Source organism: Triturus cristatus, chromosome 2_1, assembly GCF_964204655.1.
Source record: "Triturus cristatus chromosome 2_1, aTriCri1.1, whole genome shotgun sequence".
In the NCBI taxonomy this organism is placed as follows: domain Eukaryota; kingdom Metazoa; phylum Chordata; class Amphibia; order Caudata; family Salamandridae; genus Triturus; species Triturus cristatus.
Genome location: NC_140581.1, coordinates 4,312,223 through 4,333,146, shown reverse-complemented (window position 1 = coordinate 4,333,146; position 20,924 = coordinate 4,312,223). Strand labels below are relative to the sequence as shown.

The 20,924-nt window shown below is 51.7% G+C and overlaps 1 protein-coding gene across 2 annotated transcripts in view; it reads right to left on the bottom strand.

Annotated features, from left to right (window-relative positions):
• The window catches only part of LOC146863589 (histone-lysine N-methyltransferase NSD2-like), a 325,818-nt gene extending 311,849 nt beyond the window's left edge, over window positions 1-13,969 (bottom strand). Inside the window, exon 1 of one of the 2 annotated variants that reach the window (XM_085627584.1) lies at window positions 13,847-13,969. The gene's annotated coding sequence lies outside the window, so the exon portion shown is untranslated. The remainder of the gene's footprint in view (window positions 1-13,846) is intronic. The other variant, XM_085627580.1, reaches the window with a different exon arrangement.
• Between the last annotated feature and the right edge of the window lie 6,955 nt (window positions 13,970-20,924).

Here is a 20,924-nt window from a genome sequence, read left to right as displayed (position 1 = left end):
GACACACCGCGGGTTCGCACGGAAGCTCAGCGCCAGTCATTTTGTGAATGTGATGTAGCACCTCTCTCCAGTACTCATACACTGGCCCACAGCCCCACGCAAGATGCAGAAAGTCCGCAGCCCCCTGCCTGCACCGTCTGCAACGATCCGACTCCCTCAACCCCATTCTGTGCAGTCTGGACGGGGTATGGTATATTTGATGTAAGTACTTGAAGTGGATTATACGCAAGTTACCATTAGGGGTGAGGCGGCCCGTTAGCTGACAAATTCGCTCCCAGTCCTCAGTTGATATCTGGGGGACCAGCACAGCATTCCATTTTGCTAAACTACCATCGGGGCCATGAACCGTCTCCTCCTGTACTGCTCTGTATAATTTTGTGATTAGCTTCTTCCTGGACGGGATCACCAGCAGCAGCTGCAGGGCTTTAAGTGTGGGGGGTTCAGCGGGGAAACGGGGGTAGTGATCTCTCATGGCCCGCCTGAGACGGTGGCAAGTGTACACAAACAGGGGTGTGGGGTTCTGTATGTATGCCAAGTCCCTCTGCTCTAGATAACGGCCCTGTGTATAAAGGTCCTGCATATGTGTTATACCCGCTTCTTTAAGTGATGTGAGAGGGCCAGCTTCCTGCGCAACTGATAAGGCCGCGTGGTGCACCAATGGCAACGCCGGCGCATATAACGGTAGTCTCTGCGTTCTACGTCCAATCGCCTGCCAGGCCCCAATAGTCATGTCCAATGTGTTAATCTCAGTGCGCGGCGTGTGCCGGACAGTATGCGTTAGTATACCTCTAAGTGGGGTGGGATGGGCGTCCCCGTCTTCCACCGCCACATGTGGGACAAAGCTATGCGGTCTATACCAAAAGACAGGCGGTATAGTTGGTCCAGATTGTGCTGTCTAACTAGATCTAGCAACTCCGTTCTTTTTACCGCCATACAGCCTTCCTCTGGAGTCTCCCATAATTGAGGAAGACCAATCTGATATAATGTGGCCTTTATATGGGATAGCCAAGGTATGTTTCTACTCTTCAGCTGATCCCAAATTGCTAGAAACTCAGCTCTGTAATCTCCGAGCTCTGGTGCTGTCCACAACCTTCTCCAGTACAGGAGGGGTCTGCTCGCCAGGAGTTCAGAGATAGGCTCTAGATCTAGATCTAGCCTCAGGGGTATCAGCGGGGTGCTCTGGGGTAGCCCTAACAAATTTCTAATAAATGTATGTTCGACCTTAGACAGGGCCAATACACGGGTATAGCCCCAGAGTTCTGCACCGTACATTGCAGCAGGTCTAGCTTGGGCTTTATATATTTCAAGACCAGGGGAGACTGGCTTAAATAGCGTGTTCCTTTGAAATTTATTTATGCCCCCCGCTATCTGCGTGAGCCTCAGGGCAGATTTGACCACCTGTGGGCCCCAGCCAAAATCTTCAGTCAGGGTAACACCCAGGTAGACAAAGGTACCAACCCTTTCTAGTGGGATGCCATTTAGGACTGGGCAGGGGCGAGTGCGCTTCGGGGGGCCAAAGATCATGAACTTTGTCTTTTCTAGATTGATCTCCAGCCCCCGCGAAGCGCAAAATATTACAAAGCCATCCAATACCCTCTGGATGCCTGTAGAGGTTCGAGACAACAGTAGAGGGTCGTCTGCGAACATTAATGCAGGCACCCGTCCAGATGCCAACCGAGGAACATCGCTATTCTTAACCTTATCTAACTCACCCACCAGACCATTAATGTAGAGGCTAAAGAGAGTGGGGGCCAGGGCGCAGCCCTGGCGTACTCCTCTGGTAACTGGAAAACGTTCTGAAAGCTCTCCATTTTTCCCACAGCGTACCTGGGCAAAGTTATCTTTGTGGAAATGCTTCAGAACATCTAGTAGGTAAGGCGGGAGGTTTAGATCCTCCAGGACCTTCCATAGACTTTCTCTGGGCACGCGGTCAAAAGCAGCCTGTAAGTCTACGAAGACCAGGTAGAGGCTACCCCCTCCCAAAATTACGGTCTTCCAAAACAGGACCTGTAATCTAAAGAGCTGGTCCAAGGTCGAGATCCCTGCTCTAAACCCTGCCTGATAGGTACTTAATATCTTGTTCTCCTCTGTCCACCCGAGTATTCTATCTAGTATGATCCGGCCCATAAGTTTCTGTGTAGTATCCAAGAGACTTATAGGCCTATAATTCGAGGGAACTAAAGGGCAACCTTTTTTATAAATAGGAACAATTTCAGCCCCTGCCCAGGTATCTGGTAAATTAGCTCCTGCCAAAACTGCATTAAATAATACAACTAGATAAGGTCCCCAGATTTTAGGTTGTGAACGAAAGAGATCACCTGGCATTTTATCAAGCCCTGGGGCTTTATTAGAGGGCTGCCTGGCAATAGCGGATTCTACTTCCTTGATTGAGATATCCTCAATGCTTTCAGAAGTCATCCGCTTCCTAATTCTTAGGTGGTCAGAGTGGTTTCCACGATCTGACAGCTCCTGTGGACAATGCTCGTGTGTAGGATCTAAATCCGATAAAACACAGAGTTGGTCATTTGATTGCATTATCATAGCCCTATTCTGTGGCTCCAAGGTGATCGAGGGGGAAGAATACAATGTGGCAAAGTGCGTTTCCCATACTGAGGGAGCAATATTAGGCAGAAAAGATTCCCCGCTGCCTCCTACAGAAGAATTTACTAGCTCCCAAAAGAGTTTAGCGTCCTTTGTCACCAAGGCATCCCTCAGCGCTTCCCACCTCTCTTCTTCCCATTCCAACCTACTCCTAGACAGTTCCTTCTTATACGCTTGTCTAGCATCTCGTATGTTGGGTTTATTTTTTGATTTGATTGCTGCGAGAAGGTTCTTTTTTTGTTCCCTACACCTAGTGTTAAACCAAGGGAAAGCTTTGGGCACATACTTCTTTGCTCGAGCTATCGGGTAGAAAACATCCCCCAATTCCATCACTAACTGTTTGTGTGTTTCCACTGCCTGCATAGGCCCTATTTCGGCAGCCATCCGGGTTATCAAAGGTATCGCAGTTTGATAAATTTTCGCGAGTTGTGAAGGTGACGTTGCCAGCCGAGGCCATTTCACCCTTCTGCGATTGTTAGATAATACAAGGGGAGGAATTGCCACATTTAATGAAGTGTCAGGGTTTTTTAGCCCGAAGGCCCCTGGCTTCAAAGTTAAAATCAGGGCGTTGTGATCACTATCCTGCCTTTTTTCAACCTTGAAGCTCTTTAACTTACTCCAGTTTTTAGCTTCTATCATTATATAGTCAATGATGGAGACCCTATCAGTCCGGTTAAACGTTCCTATTGCTGGGCGGTCAGAGTCCATTCTCCCATTACACGCCCGCAGAGACGACGTAAGGCAGAAGGATTGTACTTGTAATACCAAAGGTGTCCAAGCTCTGACTGGGGCAATATCAGGGTCTGGAATGTGCCATAGCGCATCTACCTCATCCTGCTCACCCTGATCCACCCCTCCCAATGGTTCAAACTGGCAGTTGAAGTCCCCACCAAGGACTATAGAAATACAAGGATCTAGCCCTGAGATAAATGATGTCAGCTCACTCAGTGTAGTTGATTCTTTACCGTTTCTAATTGGCCTCGAATATACATTAATTAGTGCTACTGGGGGGTTATTTGGTAGTTGTAATAAAACACATTGGAAATCCAGCGAGTTTGTTGGTATTTGTACAGCCTGGGTTCCCAGATGTGTGGCTACCCATATCGATAATCCCCCAGAGGGGCGGCCTTTACCTAATGATGTTGCGAGGATATTGTAGGTAGCAAAAGTCGGGCTACTGCTATCCTCCAGTGCCCATGTCTCCTGCATTAGACAGATATCGAATTTAGTCATAAATGCAGTCCAATCTGGGGTACCCAACTTGTTTTTTTAGGCCAGCTATATTCCAAGAGACCAATTTTATACAACCTTGTGTCGGATCATCAGAATTCTCAGTGTCCAAGCTATTTATATTGGTTTCCCTGCTCACACTCGTCTGCTCAATTTGTGAGCTGTTTGTACAGTCTGCTAGCGGTACTTCTTCCTCTGTGGCCCTTGTCCGGCTAGAGGTTTTACTGGTGGGTTGGTGATCTAATTTTTCGCCTGAGCTAAGTCAATCCACCTCTTCCAGTACACTGAATCTATTCCAATGTGGCTGGAGCGGGTAGAGAGGAGTACGGATGGACAGACCTTCTCTATATATTCCTCTACTTTCTGAATTACAGGATGGGAGGTGATGCCCCCTATTGAAGAGCCTGGCTCTAGGACAGTGTGGTTCCCAGCTATGGATAGGATAGAAATAGGAGAGATGTAGAGCAGATATTTGGGTGTTTTGTCTATAAGTGCCACTACTACATATTGTACAGCAGTGGGATCCCTGAAATTTAGGATTACTACATCTCCTGCTACAGTCTTTGGGTTCCTCCCAATCCAGCCCACTCTTCTAGCCAGCAAAATTTCTCCTGAAATGTCTCTTGGTAGGGTCCTGTTCACTGTGAGCCACTGAATACACTTATTTTTTAGCTCACCCTCGTTTTCTCTTTTGCCCTCACTTAAGGGTGGAACACCCACCAGTGCCACGGCAAAGGTTTGCGCTTCGGGAGGTAAGTTTATTGTGGGTAAGTGCTGGGCATTAGTTTCGGGTATCATATTACCTTTCGTGGGGATGCTAGAATTGTTACTCAACTGGCCTTGCTTTGATTTAATCGGGACTTTATCAGGTTTACTTGCCAGAGTTTTTGTGGGCTGGCTATTTCTTTGCTGGGAACCAACACTAAAAGTGTCTTGGGGTGGAGAGGGTGTAAGTTTTTGGGTGTCCAAAGTCACTCCCGTATTTACAATCTGTACCGGTTGACTAATAGTGCCAGGTACCAAAGTACAGGAGGCTTTATGTGGCTGGGCTTCCATCGCCAAAGGGGCCAACGATCTTTGGGGATTAGCTGCCTCAGTTTTCCCCCCACCTCTGGCGTTTAACATGGAAATCAATTTATCAAGTTTTGATACCAGTGGCATAAGCTGGGTGAGAATTGTGCGTTCCAAGGAAGTTTGTAGGTCCGTGACCATATTAGCAACCCAACACGGTATTCCTGGCGCTGAATCACGTAGATTTTCAGATGGAGTCACCAGGTCATGATTGGTATGGATATTTTTGTTTAATTTAGTTGGGGCAATAATATTATTTTTTTTTTTATTCCTCGGACACGACTTACATGTATCCACCCTTTTCTTTATAACGGGGGGAGAAGCCAATATAATAGATCTATCTTGGGGATCTTTAGAATTTTCTGTTGGCACCTGGCTGGAGGGTAGATCTATATAAGATGATGTCATAAAAGAGCTAGCCTCCAGCGCTTCAGTCATAGTGACCGAAGTGTCTCTTTCCTGACTTGGAATGTACAGTGATGGTGTAATGGAGAGCCGTCTCTCAGTATTCTCGATAGCATTTGCCACAACCCCAATGGTCTGCTGCAACATCTTATCAATAGCAGTCAACGTTGGTAGTGGCTGGGGACCTGCAGCTAAAGACTTAGTATGTGACCGTGTTGCAGGGGTTTTGGCATTTGTTTTCCTTCCCCGTTTCATAATTTCCTTATTTTACCACATAGAGCAGATAAATACAATATAGGAGTTAGTTCTGCCACTAGTAAACAGTGGATGGGAATAGCAGTCCAAACAGTTAGTAGTCTCTAGTCCGTAAATAGAGGGTCTTGTACATCAATGGGTAGTTAGCTTATCCATATGCCTATGTCTAGTGCTAATCAACTATAAATCAGTAACATAAAACACCGTAGTGACTCACAATCTCAGGGCGAAGGGGATATGGCCCAGCCCGGCCTCTTCCGGCCCCAGACGGCCCGCCCTTTGCCCGGGCTTAGCCCGGCGTTGCCCGCGCGCGGTCCCGCGACGCGGGGGTCGCGGTGGTGTTTTGTGCGCCTCCTGGCGCGAAAACTGCGTGGGCGGCTCCCCTGCCGCTAACAGTTCTGGGGGATGTAGTCCCGTCCCCACTCCGCGGCCGCAGATGGTGGAAGCGGCGGCGGGGGACGGAGCTTCCAGTGACAGGGGGTGTCCGGCGTCAGGAAGCAGCGGCGGAAAGCAGCGACAGCGACAATCCCTGGTAAGTCCAGAGGAGAAAGTGGAGCCCGCTCTGCCGGGGTCGCGGTGGTGTTTTGTGCGCCTCCTGGCGCGAAAACTGCGTGGGCGGCTCCCCTGCCGCTAACAGTTCTGGGGGATGTAGTCCCGTCCCCACTCCGCGGCCGCAGATGGTGGAAGCGGCGGCGGGGGACGGAGCTTCCAGTGACAGGGGGTGTCCGGCGTCAGGAAGCAGCGGCGGAAAGCAGCGACAGCGACAATCCCAGGTAAGTCCAGAGGAGAAAGTGGAGCCCGCTCTGCCGGGGTCGCGGTGGTGTTTTGTGCTCCTCCTGGCGCGAAAACTGCGTGGGCGGCTCCCCTGCCGCTAACAGTTCTGGGGGATGTAGTCCCGTCCCCACTCCGCGGCCGCAGATGGTGGAAGCGGCGGCGGGGGACGGAGCTTCCAGTGACAGGGGGTGTCCGGCGTCAGGAAGCAGCGGCGGAAAGCAGCGACAGCGACAATCCCAGGTAAGTCCAGAGGAGAAAGTGGAGCCCGCTCTGCCGGGGTCGCGGTGGTGTTTTGTGCGCCTCCTGGCGCGAAAACTGCGTGGGCGGCTCCCCTGCCGCTAACAGTTCTGGGGGATGTAGTCCCGTCCCCACTCCGCGGCCGCAGATGGTGGAAGCGGCGGCGGGGGACGGAGCTTCCAGTGACAGGGGGTGTCCGGCGTCAGGAAGCAGCGGCGGAAAGCAGCGACAGCGACAATCCCAGGTAAGTCCAGAGGAGAAAGTGGAGCCCAATCAAATGCAACTGTTAAATGCATGAATAATAACACGAAATGAAGTACAAGCAGATAATACTGGACGTCCTGGAAGAAATCAGAAAGATATATACACTAAATACATCAGATGATTATAACCACTGGAGGCTTGGATGTGCACACAAACTCACTCACACATCACAAGGTCAATACTCAAAAACAAGACACCTCACCGATCGTTCACTCGACATCCTTGCCAACTCAAGCTGGAGGAGCCCTTTGACAGCCCAGGAAGGATTGTTGGTCAGGATCCAAGTTCCCTTGTGACAACACGTTTGCCCCACAAGCGAGCTCCCATCTAGGTGCCAAGATCCCCCGCCTTTAATACCTTTACTCAACCTGAGGCAAAGGTTCTAAAAACCTCGTCTCCTATCTACTGACCGTACTGGTGTGTGTCAAGGTCAAGACAGACGCTGGCCAGGCCCCTGTATTTTGACTCGGAGACAGAGCTGTACACTCCACACATTTCTCTGGCAACAACAATCTCTGCTCTGAATGGTACAATGCACACTTCCAACACAATATCCCAGCGAAGCTTCCAAAAGCCTAAAACAACCTTGAACGTGAATAGCCTAAACAACTTGAGTAATCTGGGAGCCTGCCTGTGTGCGCAAAAACTCAGGCTAGCTGACAGGATTCAAGAGGACACGAGGGCATGTTAAAGCCAATAGTAAGAACTTCATAATACTTCCCAATGTACATCATAATGTACATTTGAGCACAACTGTATATAACATTGCACTCTGAGACCAAAAAGTACATTCATATTTACACACACACACACACACTTACTTCCTGGCATGGCTGTTCTACTCTGTGAAAGCTCCAACTCTAAAACTACAAAGAGATGCGAAAGAAATCTTCAAGGAAACGTGAACATGCAGGAAACAATGATGCCGTACATTCAAGCTAGGATAAAGTAAAACACCAAAAGTCAATTGAAACAAAAGGCAGTCAAAGGTCATCACACGGTTTCAATTCTGACTAACCAATAGGGCGCCAGTGTTCCTCCTTTCAACATGTTAAAATGTGCTTACCCCTAATTGGCATATGTAACTTGCATACAAGTCTAATGAATATGGTACCAGGTGTACCCAGGCCTGCAAGTTAAAGGTCACTATAGTTTTGCAAGACCCATTGTGCCACCCACTATAGTGCGGTGCAAACAGGACGGCAACTGAATGCTCACCAAATGGAAAGCTGATTAATATCTCAGACTGCGCGTGGGTCGTTGAATGTACCAACACAAATAAATAAGCATTTGGATCTACCTAAAGCCTACTAGTTATTAAAGGTGAGGAAGTGCTAGAATATGAAAGCTGGGTGTGGGCGGTGAATTGCGCTAAGCTGGCAGAGCTTGCAAAGTTTACCCCGCTCGAAGCGCAGAGTTCAGCAAACTACTCCGCCTCCCACATAGCGTAGCTGAGTTTTCCAGGCCAGCCCACCCCAGGCAACTCTGGCATCTGCTTTTTTTACTTCTGTAAGTGCTTCCTGTTGAGGTTTCACTTGTGTGACACCAGCATCGTGCCAGAATGAATCCTGACCTGCATATTTATCCAATAGTACGTACCTCCCTCGCTCCACAATCAATTCACCAGCTCAGGCCACACCCTCACCACTGGGGCCTCCTACTGTCCCAAACGTATCAGCAGACCCCGGTGTGAGAAAGTGCCATCTTTCTTGCATGGTATGCCCCCACTTTTTGCTGAATTGCTGAATGTACTCGGAGTGTGCCCCGGACTCCTGCCAATCAGGTGCCCAGGGCCTATGTTCCTTGACTAAAACCTAAAACCCCAAATTGGCAAACCCAGGCCACATGTCAGCACCTGGTAAATAGTACTCTAGGTACCCAGGGCCTTGTGACCAGGTAAGGCCTCTAAGGGCTGCAGCACTTATTGGGCCACCCTTAGAGGCCCTGTACCCTAACACAAACACACTGCCTTTGACGCCTGAGTGTCCGGGTACAAGACAAAACAGAGTCAACATGGCACACATCCCTGTGTGCCATGCCCACACATCCCTGTGTGTCATGCCCACAACCTACACTGCCCTGGAATACATCAGCCACCCTTCTAGCTGGGTGCCCTATACCAGTAGTGTGGGCACAGGAGCATGAGCCCTGTGCCCCTACAGTACCCAGGTCCATTCCTGGGCACTGTAAGTACAGTGCTGCAATTTAAGAGTACATGGTGCTGAGAGCTCATCAAACACTAGCTCCACAGCACCATAATGGCAACACTGAAGACTGAGAAGTTTGGTATCAAACTTCTCAGCACATTAAACCCGCACTGATGCCAGTGTAGGATTTAATGTACAAAGCACTACTGAGGGCATCTTAGAGATGCCCCCTGAAACCTAACCTACAATCCACATCTAGTCTGGGAAGCTGCCTAGCCTGCCACACAGCAGACATGTTGCTGGACCCCTGGGTGGAGAGCCCCCGCTCTCCTGGGCCTGCAACAATGCACATCCTGGGCGAGGTGCTAGGTCTCCTCCGCCAGGATGGGCAGGGGGAAGCTTCAAAGGCATGCCGCCTTTGTGAGCTTCTCCAGGCCACTTGCTGTACCCAGCAAACTGGCCCCCACCGGTTCTGAACTCCACTCTGGCAGGAAGACTGGCCGGAAGCCCCAAGTAAGGCCAGGGGATGTGCCAGCCTGCCAACCCCACCCCTCAGGTGGGGGAGGCGAAGTGAAGCACATTTCAGGGCGCTCGCCATCTTGAAGATGGGAAACCTTGCCCAATCAGGACTATGCTACTGCCCCCTCCCACAGGAGAGGGGGTGTACCCACCCCAGGGCAGGGACCCATTGGTCCCTGCCCTTTACCTACCTGTAACGCCCCTAAATCTAGTATTTGGAGGCACCCTGAACCTTCCTTCTTCAGATTCCAAAAAAGCAAAGAAGAGCAAGAAGAAAGAAGACCTGCCGTGCAGCTGTTAAGAAGAGGAAGACACTAACTGCTTTGGCCACAGCCCTACCGGCCCGTCGACCCTCGAACCTGCAACCTGCTAAATCCCGGCACCTCTTGTTGCCAGCAACCTCACAAACCCCGGAGGACCTGGCTACCTTGTGACTCTGAGCATCTGGGGCTCCCAAGAGCAGTGGCTCTGCTCAAAGCAAGTTTCTAACCCCTGACATCAGCCCGGAACCGCGAGCCCTGCACACTCTGCACCCGCCAAGCCTGGCCTGTGCCGGAGTGGACAAAGACCCCGAGGACGTCCCCCCGGCGACTGTGACCCCGAGTCCGGCACCCAAGGACTCACCTCAATGCTCCTGATGACGCCTGCAGCCTCAGAACCAGGGACCCCCCAACCGCGATCAACAGAGAGTAAGATTTCCCGACACTAAAAGGCACCTCTGCACCCGGCGGCCCCCTGTGCTCGACTCCTGGGTACCTACCTATCCTCCAACTACCCAACTTACCTCTCGAAGTGGTGGTGGCACCTGAAGAATCTTTGTCCCCGAACTTGCAGCCTTTGTTCGTCCTGGAGCTTTCCCATTGAAATCCATTGAGTGCCCGAAGGCTCAAAAGCACCCTGCACCCAGCCGCCCGAGTGGTCCTGGCAGTGTCACTTCTACTCCTATCTACTTCCCCATTTGCCCTCAGCAAGTGACCAGGAGCCCAGCTCCCACAGCCGCGTGACCTGCTAGTCAGCAGCCACCAATCAAGGCCCCCCTGCCTCCCATAGGATAACATTGGGCCTAACTCACTCTGCACCCGGCCAACCCAGTGCCGCTGAGGGTGTAACAACTGTACCAACCTGACCCAGGGAGACCCCCCCCACCCCCCGAGTCTGTGCCCAGAACCTTAACTCTGCCAGTCGAGTACTTACCCAAAAGCCGATAACCCAATTTTCTTCCATAGGAAATCATTGACTGGTTTCTTCTGAAATTTCTTCTAAGTGTGGAGTTTCTAAAACTTAAGATATTCACCTAAAATCACCCGAGTAACGAAAACAGAAATACTCACCTGCTATTAGGAGAGATCCCAGTGCTGGATCTTGGTGCCCAGCACTGACCCTGAAAAGTATTCACAACCATACTTACCACTAACCCAATTTTCTTCCATAGGAAATCATTGACTGTTTTTCTGTGAAATGTCTTCTAAGTGCCGATTTTTGCAAACTACAAATATTCTTTAAAAATCGTACCAACTATGAAAACGTAATTACTTTCCCGTTTTAGATAGAGGTCCCAGTACTAAGCCTAGGAGCCCAGCCCTGGATTACAAAAGTAACGAGAACATACTTTACCCGTAACTTGAATTTTCTCCCATAGGGAATCATTGACTGTTTTTCTATGAAATTTATTCTGTCAACTTTTAAAATAGCAAATTATTGCCTAAAAATCACAACAGTAACTAAAACAAATTTACTCACTTGTTTCCAAGACCTGTCCCAGGACTGAATCTAGGATCCAGTCCTGGAATTAGAAAAGTAATCCTGAAAGTAATCTATTGCAAATAACTTAAAATTCACATTGAGCTTGGTGCATTATTGTGTTTGAAATTGTGTTGCCTATTGCAACAACCTGTAGCTATTGCCTACAAAAGTCAATTGCATATTGCATAAGTATTTAACTAAAGCATCTCAGTTTGAGAAAGTATATTTTGATACCCATTGTTGATTCTAAAATAAAAGTTCAGTTCTCGAGTGTGAGAGACCATTTGCTGACTGAGTGTGTACAACAAATGCTTTGCACTGTCCTCTGATACTGCCTTACTGCTCGACTAAGCTACCCCTTTAGAGAGTAAGGTTATATCTAACTTTAACCTCTGCCAAACCGCTGGGGACTGTGGACTCTGTACACACTGTACCTATTTGGGAACAGTATATACAGAGCCCCTTTCTCACACCCGGGGACAAAGTAGAGCTCAGAGCCGAAACCAAATGTCTCTGAATGCCCTAGAGCCCCTGAAACCCTCACCCTCTGAAGTCCGGGCATTGAGTAGGGTCTGAGCAGGGGGCACTCCCAGGCTTTGAGACACTTTGGCTTGTCAGCCCCCACCCACCGCTCCAGTACACCCAGGCAGTCCCCTAGGCTGCAGTTATCCAAGCTGGGGTTTCACTTTCAGGGGCAGCCTGAGTGCAGAAGGGCTGGCAGGGGCACCCTTTGGACTGTTGTAGGGACCGGTGCCCCCCTCCCGCAGCATGGAGTGCACCGTCAGGCTGGCCGTCGGATGATTCAGATAAGGAGGTGGTAGGGCAACCGTCGGGGCAGCGCTTCATGTGATGCTTAACTGCTGCGTCCTAAGTAGCTGACAGGACAGGAGGGGTTAGAGTTGAGACAGGAGGTGGAGCAGTGCGAGGCCTGTGCCGTTCACAGACTTTGGCGACGGGGGGTGCACTATAGAACGCATTAGACACTTGTGCCGGCCCTGAGAACATGCACGGTTACAGACGCCCGCGCATGCGAACTCACTGCAATCTGAGCTGCTGCTTCAGTGAGTTAATGGCCCTCCACCGAGCAGCAGGCCCGAGTGCGAGGGCGCCATGTGCGCAGTACAAGCTGCCTCAGTGCGGGGGGAGCTCCAAAGAGTTTTTATGCAACTCCACAGAATTCCACATAGTGCAACTCCAGCCACCCCTAATAAAAGCAGTGAAACTGGACATGTCAAGCAAATAAATTAATGAATGAATGAAGGTTATTTATATGGCACGCAGGTACTCCGGGAGTGTCCCTGCCCTTAAACAACAGCACTGGGGGCCTGACTGACAGCAGGACCGAGCCACAACCAAAGAGATCTTCCCCTCCCCCCCCCACTGTCCAGCCCCTCTTCCCCCCCCACTGTCCAGCCCCTTTTCCCCCACTGTCGAGCTCCCCCCCACTGTCCTGCTCCCCTTCCCCCACCGTCGAGCTCCCCCCTCCCACTGTCCTCCACCTCTTCCCCCAGTGGCGAACTCCCCCTCCCCCCACTGTCCTCCACCTCTTCCCTCAGTGGCGAACTCCCCCTCCCCCCACTGTCCTCCACCTCTTCCCCCAGTGGCGAACTCCCCCTCCCCCCACTGTCCTCCACCTCTTCCCCCAGTGGCGAACTCCCCCTCCCCCCACTGTCCTCCACCTCTTCCCCCAGTGGCGAACTCCCCCTCCCCCCACTGTCCTCCACCTCTCCCTCCACGGTCCTGCACCTCTCCCCCTATGACCCCCACTGTACTGCACCTCCTCCCCACTGTCCACCTCCCCCACTGTCCTGCACCCCTCTCCCCCTCACTGTCCTGTACCTCTCCCCCCCACTGTCCTGTACCTCTCCCCCCCCCACTGTCCACCTCCCCCTTCCCCACTGTCCTGCACCCCTCTCCCCCTCACTGTCCTGCACCTCTCCCCCTCACTGTCCTGCACCTCTCCCCCCCACTGTCCACCTCCTCATTCCCCTCTGTCCTGCACCCCTCTCCACCTCACTGTCCTGCACCCCTCTACCCCTCACTGTCCTGCCCCTCTCCCCCTCCCCCACTGTCCTGCACCCCTCTCTCCCTCACTGTCCTGCACCTCTGCCCCCACTGTCCCGTACCTCTCCCCCCCCACTGTCCTGTACCTCTCCCCCCCCACTGTCCACCTCCCCCTTCCCCACTGTCCTGCACCCCTCTCCCCCTCACTGTCCCTGTCCTGCACCCCTCTCCCCCTCACTGTACTGCACCCTTCTCCCCCCACTGTCCTGTACCTCCTCCCCCACTGTCCTGTACCTCCTCCCCCACTGTCCTGCACCTCTCCCCCTCTGTCATTGTCCGTAGGCTAGACTGCCGGCGTTGGTGCTGGAAACCAGGGTTCGAGCCTCGGGGTCGCGTCCACATCCTGTGATTCAGGGCAAATCACTAACTCTCCCCATCTACGTGTGTGTAATGTAAATACGGTGCTCGTGTAAAGCGCTCGGATACGTTCGGGTCGAGCTCGCGCTATATAAATATGCAACTAAAAAAAACTGTCCTGCACCTCTCCCCCCCCTCACTGTCCTCCTCCACCTGGGTCCTGCCACGCGCGCGCTCACCTGCACTCCGCCCCGGCCCCTCCGGCTCCGCCGCTGCCCTCGGCCTCGGGGGTCTTTGTTTCTCTCACAGCGGCCCGAACACTGGCCGGCGGCGGCCATCTTGGGTGAGGATGGGCGCCATCTTGCGTCAGGATGTCAGACGCTAACCGTTGTCTTCCGAGCGAGGACGTCCGCCATCTTGGATAAGGTCACCGTTGTCTTCCGAGAACAGGCGACATCTTGGATAAGGGCACAGTTATCGTCTGAAAGTACGGGTGCCATCTTGGATAAGGGCACCGTTATCGTCTACAAGGACGGGTGGCATCTTGGATAATGGCACCCGTTGTCTTCCGAGAACGGGCTACATCTTGGATATGGGTACCATTAGCACATTCTACGGTTGCCTCAGGAGTCCATTCAAGTAACAAGCACTCTTCCTATTAGGCGTATGTCACGGGGCATTCTGGGACTTGTAGTTTTAGTTTAGTTCCCTTTTTCTCCCCTATCCATTACTATTGTTTTTTCTTTTTTCCACGAGCGACTGCTAGATAAAAATGGCTTAATACCCATTTATTGTACAAGCATTAAAAAACATAATTTTCTGCTTTAAATGTGGAAGTACAAATACAACATCTTCATTTTACTATTTAAACGAACCGGCTGCATGCCGAGATAAGAGCTCTTGACGCAGAAGTGACCCTGGCAGAGCTAGTGCAGCAGGCCTGCCCTGCTGCAGGGATGAGGCCGCCTGGCGGGTTTCAAACCGGCAGGACCAGCATATGAATGTCACTGCCGGTTCAAAAAACAGAAAAAACATCTCCTAAGCTTCTGTATCCCCCTATCCAGTGTGTATTTTACACAGTAGATAAAAGTGTAGATAAAATGTGTTTTGAACTGCCTTAGTGAACCCTGGCCGATCATTAAAGTAACCAAAGACAGAGAGGCCTCATTAACAAGCATTTACAATGCAATAGGTCTCGCAATGACATTATTTTGAGCCATTGACATTGTAAATGACAATGCCTTTTATTTATATTTTAAAACCCAAAACATAAATAGAAGGCATTGTCATTTACAATGCCAAAAGCTCAAACTCGCGTAAATTCCGCTGACCGCTGCCCCCGCAGGAGGCCACTAGAGCGGTCGGCGCCCTAGTGTCGCCTGGGCACCGGTAACCCCTCCCCGCCTCCCCCTCCTGGGGGGCAGGGACTCCGGCCGGTGTCCCCCTCCTCTTTCCTGCCTGGAAGTGACGCGATGGGCGTCACTTCCGGGGCTCCTCTGGGCGTGGGGGGAGGTTATATAGCCCTCCCCCACCATGCCAGCGACCTCTGTTCGCCTCGCACGCCGCATCCCTCCTCGCATACCGGAGGGTCGCTCGTCGTCGTTTCGTCGTTGCCCCCGGAGAATGGTGAGTCCTGCTTGCTACCCTTCCCCCGCCCGGCCCCGGGCAGCACCAAGTTGTACGGGGCCCTGTGGTATGGACTGCCATGGGCGGGGGTGGCGCGAGCCTCGCACGTGACCCCAGGTGGGCTTTTGGCCTGGCGGACTGTATTAGGGTGGGACAGGCTTGGGGTGCGGTCGGCCGGAGAGGTGTGCGGAGTGCGGTGCGCATTTCACGGGGTCGCGGGCCGGTTTGTTGCCGCGGTGGGGGCCTTAGTATATCTGTAGGGCGGCGGGTGAGGGGAGGATTCCTACCAGACGCTGTAGCTCGGATCCAGCATCGAGTGTCTTGGTGCAACAGTCCCCTGTAATGCAAGGTTTCGAGTCCCACCACCAGCTCCGAAATGTCTGTTGTCCGTGAGATTCATAATCTCGGGAAATTTCTCCTTTAAGGGGCATCGGTGCTCACGCTGGCGCTCCAGGGCTTCTGGGTCGAGTCCGCCCGTTTTTTATGTGCAGGGCTTGGGTGGCCGCGGGCGCCGGACAGCTGAGCAGGCAGCGCGGCTAAATATTGACTTACGGCGAGCACCTGGCTCACGGCCCCCGGCGCTACGGAGATGGGCCAGGCTGCACGCCTTGGATGTGGTCCGTCGGCTTAATCTGCCGACTTCGGTGCGGGAAACTGGGTTCGAGCCTCAAGGTCGCGTACACATCCTGTGACTCTGGGCAAATCACTTAATCCCCCCGTGCCAGATTGTGTAATGTAAATACGGTGCTCAGGTTATGCGCTCCAATACCTCGGGTCGAGATAACGCTATATAAATATGCAGGGCTTGTACAGTCCTGTTTGTTTTCGCTCCAATACCTTCGGTTTGAGTTCGCGCTATATAACTATGCAAAAAAAAAAGGTCTTGCTGTTTCAAATCGCACGATAGGAACCAGGGGGGGGGGTTGCTGTTGGCAAGGCAAGGGTGGCGGATTCCGCAAAGCAACCGCGGGCCAATTGAGGTGAAGGGGCGGGCATATTTGGTGTGCGCCATGCCCTTCCCCTGGGAATGCTGGGCAAATTGTGCAAGCTTCGGGTGCCGGTAGGATCAGAACATCGGAGCGCACGTATGGTCAGAGGCAGGTTTCCCCAGGCCAGTCACGGCAAAGGTCCACTTCTCTGTGACGGCGGCACGACCCGCGGGATACTTTAGGGTGTTAATTCAGGCTGCAGGACAGAGGCTAGGGCTTTGCTGTGTACAAACTAACAAGTGACCCGGTTGGAGTGGGACCGCAGCCCAACGTCCCAAACAGCACATACGTTGAAGTTAGCCAACTCCTCACTGGGCAGCATATCCCTGCGCGAGCAGAGGCTGCTGATTGATCTCCACCCGAGTGTCTCCTGCAGCCACGGTGCCACTGGCGCTTTGGAGACTGAAAATAGGAGCTGGGTTGTGGGCGCGTCATCATGTGGCCGGCAGGGCCCCTGGGGGGTTTGCTTCGTGCACTATCTTCCCTGAGGCGACGCGGTGCATGCTGACGATAAAGCTGCCTCCTCACTAGGTAGAGCACAGCACTATGCATCCTAATTAATATCTGCCACTCCATTGCCATGGTTTTCTGCGCTGCAGGAAACTACAAGATTAGAGAGGCTGCCTGTAACTGGCCTCGTACTTTAGGGCATAGGACACAGCCTTGCTGGGCCCCCTTGGTGGAGGCAACCTTTTCACAAGGGGGAGAACATTGCCGACTTGGAATCGAATTTGTTTGGCGGTAGCACCAAAGGGTTTTGGCGCACCTTGGTGGCACGGTTGCTCACGTGACTTGTCATGGATTGGGGTTGTTTGTTCACCTTATCGATCGAGTGGGTTGCTGTCCCATCCGTGGGATGGGATTTTCTGTCACATAACTATTTCACTGGTGCGGAGTGGTTGTTTGAGATCAATGCGCAAGCATGGGCAGCGACCTGTCTGGCCTGGCCAGCAGGCAGGGGCACAGGCCTTGAGTAAGGGGACCGGCATATGGCACTGGCAGGGGTCCCCCTTTTCTCTCACTTTACATCAGTGATGCCCTTGGACCTGGGAGGCGTCAGTTTGCGTCGGAGTGGTGCTTTTGTGGAACGTAGATGCCGTGGGAAATATTTGATGGATTCATTCATGACCCCTACTTAGGTACCACATTCACAGTGAATTGTTGGGCATCTTGCCCTGCTGCACAGGCACACCCAGACAACACTGTACTAAACAAAGCAGTAAGCAGGAGGATTGAGAAGTAGCTACTTGGCTTCATGGTTGCACTGCGTCGAGCCGTTACTTTGTACTAGCAGGAGGACCATGGGAATGGTGTGTGTTATCCATTCTTTGTCTAGGCGGCCTCAGTGAAGAGGGGACGTTGGCTAATAGTGTATACACTTTGCACGAGTCCCTTGGCTTAGTGTTGGTTAACGACTCATCCCTCAGAGGCAAGGGATGTGTTGCCCAACAGTTGATATGGCCCCCGTAGTACACTGAGTTACACTCGGTCTTACCCAAACCAAAAAAAAAGTCATAGGTCCTCAAAATGTCCCTCATAGTTGCACTGATATGATGGAAAGCTCACACATAGCAAACTGAAACCTTGGCAGCTATGGATGTGGGTGGCTAGCTCTTGGTGGCTACGCAAATGATCCATATTTGTGGCTTACTTATCTGATGCCAATAGAAGCATTGACTAAGCCATAAGATGAACTTGTAGGTGGAGTGCCCATATTGTATTGATTACAGGGATGCAATGACATAGCGGCCACCACATAGCGGCAAACTACACAGCGGCCACTAGGCTAAATTACAGCACAAAGTTTACTGTGTAATTTGACTAAGTGGGTGCTGGTGCGCTGCCCGTGACTTAATTGCTCACTGGCGCTTGGGACAGTCTGCCACGAGTTGGCACTGTCTGTCTATTGTAGAGATGACCCCGAAGGCATGGATTAATGCAATTGGCATTAAAACCACTGTGCCAGTTGCCCAAGCCATCCTTTTAGTTTTGAGGGCTTGAAATAGGCTGAATTTTCACATTTGCACGAGTACTCGGGTCCGCAGTTGTGGTGTTACTATTGATTGGCAGCATGGCAGGAGCAAGGTGTGGTGCATAAGGAAGTGGCCACCGGACAGGAGTCCTGGCTTATAGTGGCACAATTGTCAGGTGTTCCTTAGAACTGCCTTGCGATATGTAGCGCGCGCGTATGCCGAATCTACTTTTGCGCAATACTGGGCGTCACGAAGTATGTGTCGCCGCGAGCAGCCCTAGGTCAGAAATTGTGTTTTACTCTGCCTTCAGTTGGCATTACGGTACGTCTGCCTTGGTGTTTACCGGACAGGGTGCCCTGGGTGGGGGTAAGCAGCATACCAGTTTGGGGTGAATCATTGGTGCCCTAATCAATTGCACTGCCAGGTGGCCATTAAGCGGAAAGACCACTCGGGGGGCAGACTCTCACAATTTGGCTGTAGGAATAAATTATTCATTCACTATTCCGATAATGGGCATCGCCTCACCCTTCCCAGCAAGGTAGACGTAAGTGGGTAGATGTGTCATTTGACGTTGAGGAGCGATTCTTCATTGCTTTTCTCCATAGAACTAGTCCCGCCAACTTGGTTTCAGTAGTTTGAATGGTGCCTGTGTCTCAAAATCCATCAATATTTAACTGAGTATCGGTTGACTCGCTGTCAACTGGACAGGCTCTGGTATCCTATACGTGTCGTGTTCCATGACTCCAGCTTTGCGAGTATAAACGCCTGTGAGTACCTCGGTCTCTGGTCTTCAGTTAGTTAGCTTTCGTGGCTTCAGCTCCAAAGTTTTCATTTCCTGTTAGGACAGGGATAGCTCTTCTCCAGCCAAGGTCACATTAGGATTCCTTTGGAATCGGGTTGTTCGGTCTAAACCTCAGTGTCCTGCCGGCGCCTGGGTGGCGTGCGCCGTGAGAAGACTGTTTCGTATTATTCCATTTAGTGATGTTTCGCTGCTTGGCCTACTAGGTCCTTTGGACATCAGGAGTTAGGCATGTGGCCCTTATCTATGCCTTATTGATGCATGTGCTGCTGTTGAGAAAGGGTAAAAGGGTTGTCGGTTTTGGCCGGGAACCGACAAGCATGGTTTCAGCTTTCTCCACAAACAAGGGTGCATTACCGGCCTAGAACCCATGTATACTCCCGGGGCTCTGCCCACTCCTAGGAGGGCCAATATCACACAAAGCACAGGGGGAGAGGTCATATATGACATCACAGACTTGATCAGTGACATTACCAGGGTCTTCCCTTGTCCCAATTTAGACAAAAGTTACGGTCTGGCCCAGTGTTGGCAAAGGATAGTTGTGTTGTCTCTGCATGCACCGATCTCGCAGTACAACGAGGTAAAACGTTTTGTCTCCAAGGCGGGGATTGTGCGCCATCATTCCGTTTCCAAAGGGCTCCCGCTTCCCGCACCTTGATCACGTGTAGGTGACCTGTCTGGCTGTTGCGGAAGTTGATTAGAGTGTTGGTTCACTTGCAGGTTGAGCTCGCTATTCATCGAAGGGAGACAGTTAAGGAATGTTCAACACGTTAAGGTGACAGTCCCACCATGTCAGAATTGAAGCATCCCCAATAGGCTACGCAGGGAAGCTAGAATTTTGCTTCATCTATCTTATACAACTAACAAGCATTGTTTAAGCCAAAGGTATTGGCGTGTAGTGAGGTACGGTGTTTGTTGTATATACACGGAGGCAATGTCATGAGCCGCTAAACTACAGCCTGCCATGCCACCGGCTAACAGCCCAAGGGTGTGAATTCTGCGAGGTCTTGGGGCACAGCTGGTCCGCTGTCAGGTAATTGGCAAAAGTACATACATCCTCCAGTGGCATATTACCTGTCTTGTGTTCCTCAACTCCTCACCTCAGACATTTAAGGTAACAGACCCCGGCTCTTCAGCAACATCGTGCCATGGGGGCATGCGTGCTGCGTAAACACAGAGCTCCAACCATAAGGGTGCCGAGTAGCAAAACCAGTGAATAGGTTTAAGAGGTGTGTCTCTAGCCTGACAGCTGTGTGAAACCACTATCATTTAAAGGTACGCCCAGGTGAGAATGGGGCGCTTCTTAAGGTTCGGATGACCATTGCGGTTTGTGGTATCTCCCAGCGGAACCACTGGTCGTGTACGGGAGCTAGCAGGAAACTGGGAACCTGGGATACCGACACTTGTACCCCGCTTGGTGGGGATGCGGTCAGCCAACATAGTGGGCTGCCGTCCCAATAATTGGGGTAGCAGCGTGTCAAACACAATGGGACACTATGTCAATAGAACATTTGGCACGCCCAGTGCGTAACTAGAACTAAACTTCAACGAAGCAGGTAATTTGTCACCGCTGGGGATGCTCCAGGGTTGGCGGTGGTTACCTCCCCTGGCCACCCTCTTATCTGGGAGCATTCTAGGATGGGTTAAAGTAGGACTTAGCCAATCCGCAATGCTTGGACCATGCCGCAGACAGTGCGCACTGCTTAAATCAGACAGATTCTCTAAGATAGTATGCCTGGGGGGTTTCACCACAGAAGGAGCTGAACGGGCGAAATTCCCATAAGGAATAAGGGACACATGGCAAGGGCAAGTACGTCCCTTGCCCATGGCCACACACTTTCAGTTATGAACACTCCTGCGTGGCAGGATTTAGCAAACAAAGGGACTGTTCAAAGGCTAAATAAAATCCCTCTCGCCAGAATAGCCAGAG